This window comes from Camelus dromedarius, chromosome 27, assembly GCF_036321535.1.
Source record: "Camelus dromedarius isolate mCamDro1 chromosome 27, mCamDro1.pat, whole genome shotgun sequence".
NCBI classification, from domain to species: domain Eukaryota; kingdom Metazoa; phylum Chordata; class Mammalia; order Artiodactyla; family Camelidae; genus Camelus; species Camelus dromedarius.
This window is the reverse complement of record NC_087462.1, coordinates 3217882-3224219: the sequence shown is the minus strand read 5'-3', so window position 1 is coordinate 3224219 and position 6338 is coordinate 3217882.

Sequence of the window (6338 nt, the reverse complement as noted above, 5' to 3'; positions counted from 1 at the left end):
ACGGTACTCACGTGGCTCTGGTCGGCTCCGCTCGCTTCACACACAAACCTTTTGATTGTCTCAACCCTGCAGGCTGGGAATCCCTGCTTTACGCTTTTTCCTGTTTACTACACATTCCCGAGGGCCAGACGTCCTGTGCTGGCCCAGCAACGCCCAATTCTTGCTTGGTGATGGGATGTGGGTCCACTGGTCAGCTCCTAGTCCCTCCTATGTGGCCCTGGGGGGAGCCTTTGTCTCTCTAGCCCTCAATGTTATCATGAGATCTGGCTCAGTGCAGTTCCAATGCAGAATCCCAGGTCTTTCCCCCGTGGCGCTGTGGACATTTGAGGCTGGGCCTTTCTCCGCGGGTGGGTCCATCCTGGGCACTGGGGGTGTGGAACAGCATCCCTGGCCCCACCCACTCAATGCCAGGAGGACCCCCTAGTCATCACCTGGTGTCCCCTGGGAGCAGGATCACCCCTGGATGGGAACCACCGAGTTAGCTGGTTTCATTCCAAACTCGTGTGCTTAAATAAGTCAGAGTTCCCCCAAAGTAGGTGTTAGGTTGCTGTTAACATGTCTGGGAGCAAATCTGGTTTTGTCCCTAATGATGCTGAGCTTGCATTGGGTACCATCCCGACCCAGATGGTGGATGTTAGCTCCCCCCTCATCTCAACCCTCTGGGGGTAGATACAACTAATCTTCCCATTTTATAGATGGGGGGCACTGAGTCAAGTAGAAGTCAAATAACTTGCTCAAAGTATCCCAGCCAGTAAGTGGTGGCCCTGGGCCTCAACCCAGGCAGGCCGGCCCCAGAGCCCTAGAGGGTCCCTGCCTTCTGCACACACCCCAACTTGCTGGAGGAGCTGGGCTGCCAGGGTTCCCTGCTCTGGACCTGCATTGCTCCCATCTGCAAAATATAGTGCATTAGTCAGCTATTGCTGTGTAACAAGTGAGCCCTAACCTGGTGGCTTGTAAACACATTTTCTGACATTACCTCCTAAAGTCAACTGTGATGTAATTAGAGATTTGTTTATTCTTCACAGGTAGTACCCAGTATACTCTTGTGCCTGTTCCTTTAAAGACAGATGAGAGAGTGCAGGCTTTTCTTTTTTATAATTAAAAAAAAATTATTGAAACACAGTGGAATTACAATGTTGTGTTAGTTTCTGGGGTACAGCAAAGTGATTCAGTTATGCATATATACATTCTTTTTCGTATTCTTTTCCATTATAGGTTATTACAAACTATGAATGCTCCCTGTGCTGTACAGTAGGCTTTTCTTTACTTAATAAAATAAATAACATCAGTAGCCCCGGGGAAATCCACTCTGTCTTAAAGAGTGGGGTGGGAAGAGGCAGGGTCTTCTCTTTTGCAAAGTCTGAACCTTTGATTTGTCTAATTGTGGTGGGGGCGTGGGTAGGGGGAACCAGCTTGCAGGTTTGGAGGGAGGAAGGGCAGATACAGGGGATGGCAAGACTGGTTTCACCAATACCTTGACCTTGACCTTTTCCTGGGGGTCAAGAGGTCTCTGAGTGGCTTTAAGCTCATGCTGGTCTCCCCCTGTCAGGGGCTGGACGGTCTGGGATTGCCCTTGCATGCTCCTTTTACCGGCTCAGCTCACTCCAGAAATTTGTTCAGAAATCACAGATGGGAGGAGCCCAGCCTGGCATGGGGAGATTAACAAGGCAGCAGGTGTGGAACTGAAATCAGCCTGGGCTAAAATTCCAGCTCTGCCCCTTTCCATGGGACATGGCTCTCTGAGCCTCAGTTTCCATATCTATAAAATGGGCACCAATAGTATATCCTTTGCCTGGTGGATAGAAAGGCTGGCAAGTTGCCCTTTTGCTCTCAGGACTCCCATTTTCACTTGTTGCATAGCACATGTTGGACATACATCGAGTGGATGGTTAAAATAATTGGGCGTGTCCACTTTTGTTGGATTTGAAGATTAAACATTTGGGGTGGGAATGGGTAAAATGGGTGATGGTGGTGGAAAGCTACAAATTTCCAGTTATAAGATGAACGAGTCTGGGGTTGTAATGTACAACATAGTGACCATAGTCAACAATACTGTGCTGTGTATTTGGAAGTTGCTAAGAGAGTAGGTCTCAAAATTTCTCACCGTAAGAGAAGAAACATTTGTTAGCTATGTGAGGTGATGGATATTAACTGGACTTATTGTGACGATCATTTCACAATATATACATACATCAAACTGTTATGTTGTACACCTAAAACTATGGTATATGTCAATTACGTTAAAAAAAGATTAAACATTTAGGGGAAATAGTAAGAAAAAGAACAAGCAATTACAAATTCAAAATTATTTTATTTTATTTTACTTTTATTTTGGGGAGGGGCGGTAATTAGGTTTATTTATTTATTATTTTTAGTCGAGGTACCAGGGATTGAACCTAGGACTTCATGCATGCTAAGCATGCACTCTTCCACTGAGCTGTACCCTCCCCTACAAATTCAAAATTAGATGCCACAGAAAACCCGTTTCTCGACCCTTAGCAATGAATACTTGGCTGTGTGTCACACACTGTGCTAAAATAATTTAGACTAAAAGTCTGCAAACTGTGGCCTGGGGGCCAGAGACCACCCAAAGAGTTGTTTGTTTGTTGGCATGGCTTGTGAGCTAAGAATAGCTTACATTTTTAAAGGGTTTTAAAGCAAACAAAGATACACAACAGAGCCCTCCTGTATCCCAGAAAGTTGAGAACATTTACTATTTACAGGAAAAGCTCGAACCCACTGCACTGGACTTCCTCCTGTTACATTTCTCTGCTTAGACTTAATTTTTTTGCCCAGTATGTAGAGGATGCAATGTGTTTTGCTTCCAGAACCGCAAATGAGATTGTTAAGCCACGTGTCCAGCAGAGGATAACAATTGCAGTTTGGGGGCAGGGAAGCAAACATTTGGTGCTGGAGTATGGAATGGACTTGCGCGGTGTCTGTCACCAAAGAGGTGCAGGTGTGAGTGAGAATTTGGGGTCTCCCTGAACCCCTGACTAGAGAGCTAAATGACCCTTCATGCTTTCTCATTAGCAAGGGCATGGCAATGTCAGCTTCTTCTGGGGATTCTGGGTCTGATGGGCAAGGATTTACAAAGTCTTATTTAAAAAGGCAACACAGGGAGGCGGGCATAGCTCAGTGGTAGAGCACACGCTCAGCGTGCATGAGATCCTGGGTTCTATTCCCAGTACCTCCATCAAAAAATAATAATAATGAAATAAAAATAAAATATATCGTGGGGAGGATGTAGCTCAAGTGGTAGAGTGCATACTTAGCATGCATGAGGTCCTGGGTTCAATCCTCAGTACCTCCATCAAAAAACTAACTAAATAAATAAACCTAATTACCTCCTCCCTGCAAAAAAAAAATCTATATCTATATCTATATATCTCTACAGAGCAAATAATAAAATAGTAATGAAAAATTATCATTTAAAAGTGTAAAGTTTTTTTTAAAACAAGGAAATTTTGGAAGGAGGGTATAACTCAGTGGTAGAGTATGTGCCTAGCATGCACAAGGTCGTGGGTTCAATCTCTGGTACCTCCATTAAATAAACAAACAAACAAACAAACAAACAAACAATTCTAATTACCTCCCCACCCCTCAAAAAAACAAATGCAAAAAAAAAAAAAAAAAAAGGCAACACAGGACACCTGCTGCCAGGATAGTCTGACTCCTGGGTTTATACCCCAGCTGACTGTGAGAAGACTTGCCCCCAAGTGTTTATTAACAGCCCCAAACTAGAAACAACCCAAGTGTGCATCAAGAAGAGAACAGGTAAATAAGCTGGGAGTAGATTCACACTGTGGAGTACTATGCAGCACCGAACAAGGATAAATTCCTGATAGTCACAACAATGTGGCTGAAACTTACAGGCATGATGTTGAGTGAAAGGAGACAGATGCAAAATCAGCCACACAAGATAGAATCCTGTTTTGATGAAGTTTCAAAATCAAAAGTGTGATGAGAGAAACCAAAAAAGTGGTTGCCTGGTGGGTAGGGATAGAGAAGGGGTCCACGGGGGTTTCTAGGGGCTGGAAATGCCTCCGCTGGCTACAGGGAACGTGTACATGAGCAAACCCCACTGAGCTGTCGGCTGAAACTTGATCTGCTTTGGTGCCTGCGAATTACACTTCAACACAAATTAAGAAAGAGAAAGTAATAGGCTGTGGTGGTGGGGAAATGAGCCTTTTTGTTCAGTTCCTGTAAGAGTGCAGAGACACTATTTTGGACAACAAGCCGGCAGTGTTTAGTAAGAGTGGGAATGTATTTTCTCCACATCTGAGAAATTCCAGAAGTTTCCTTCCTCTGCGGCCACCCTAGAGAAATGCTGTCGACTGTCACCTAATCCTTTGATCAACCCCACAAGGGAGGGAAACTGAGGCAGGACTCAATGGCCCCACCTCACAGCTAGTCAGTGTCAGAGCAAGAATTTGAACCCAGCCCTCAGACCTCCCCCTACACTGTGTTCATAACCACCAACTTATCAGGTGTCGATGCCTGTTTGGGGGGACAGTGGAAGCAACCAGCATGTCCAGTGACAGGGGACTCAACAAACTGTGATACAGACATGATTAATGAGCCCCTAACACATTTAAAAAGAACAAGATTGGGCTATATCTATTGGCTTGGAAACATATTGGAGACATCGTCCACAGAATAAAGCTAAATATCAATACTTGGTCTGGAGTCAGCAAACTATGGCCACTGCCTGGCCTGCCACCTGGTTTTGTAAATAAAGCTTTATTGACACACAGCCACACCCATTTGTTGAGGTATCACCTGCAACTGCTTTCGGGCTACAACAGGAGAATCAGGTAGTTGTAATAAAGACACTACGGCCCGAAATTGTTTGATATCTTCATCTAAATCAAAGTTGAGGTATTTGAATGAGTAATTTTTACATTATATAGAGGCTACTACTGAAATTGAAAACCACAGAGGAAATAAAACACACGGTTATTGTACAGCCAAAAAAATAAAGAGACACTATGGTCCATAAGATGGATAATATTTACTATCTGGTCCTTTACAGAAAAACAGTTTGCTGACTTCTGGCCAATTTGAATTAAAAAGCAAAACCAGACCAAGAATACTAAATACCACATTCACGGACATGTGTATATGTGTGTGAAAGTAGAAAGCAGGATGAATGGGCTCCCAAGTGGAGGTCCAGCCCCCACCCCCAGAGCAGGAGGGTGAGAAACTGAATAGGAACACGGACCTCAACTGGAACATTTTCTTTCTTTCCTTGAAGAAGGGTGGGGGTACAACCATACCTGTCTGCAGGTGGTCAGATTTATCCACCTGCAGCCCATGGTTTCCCCTGGAAGCTGGGATGCTCCAGCTGTGTTAACTTCTCTGAGCCTCAGTTTTCTCATCTATAAAATGGGCACGTGCAAACCTACCTGGAAGGGTTGTTTTAAGACATGGATCAGAAGACCAGCAAGATGTGTTTGGTGTGGAGTCAGGCACCTAATGAATGCTTCAAAAATTGTTGATGGGTACTGAGGGGAAGAGGCATGGGAAGACGGGTTTAATGCCCTCTACCCCTCTAGGTCAGGAGGCCCCAAAGGCAGGGACCACTTCTTTCTTCCTCACTGATGTATCTCCAGAGCCTTGCCATGCCTGGCACACAGGTGCATTCAGTAAAATTTCTCCCTCACAGGAGATAGTGACTAAGTGATGTGTAGGGGGAGTTGGGGGAAACTTAGCATCCATATAACTTTTATTTGCATTTCCCTCCTAAGAACCTTTCACTTTGACTTGGGATCCACGCACCTCTTGGGAAACCTAATGATGGAATTCAGGGTGTCCGTGAACCAATGGGGAAAACCCCTCACATCTTATTTTCACTGACTCTGATATTTACCATTTCCTCAATTATGAATGGACCTGTGGCTTTGTCGCCAGTAGAAAACCACAGACATTTCCATATCAGATCACATTGCTGCAGGTGGCTCAAAATACGGCCAATACACTCTTTATTATTGCAAAGTCACTCTGGTTATTAGGTCTTGTTAGTTAACGTGGTGCTACACACAGAGGGAGAATCCTAAGCTCTGTTTGTTTCAGTGTAGCTCCATTTCAATAGTCTTTTTGAACTGATTGTCTTGCACGTCTTTGAAAAAGATTTTTTTATTGTAGTAAAATGTACTTAACGTAACACTTACCTTTTAATCGTTCTTACATGTACAGTTCAGTGGCATTTAGTACATTCACGTTTTTGTGCAACCATTCCCACCATCCATCTCCAGGACTTTCTCGTCATCCCAAACTGAAACTCTGTCCCCATTAAACACTGACTCCCCACCCGTCCCCGAGTCCCTGGCCCCCAC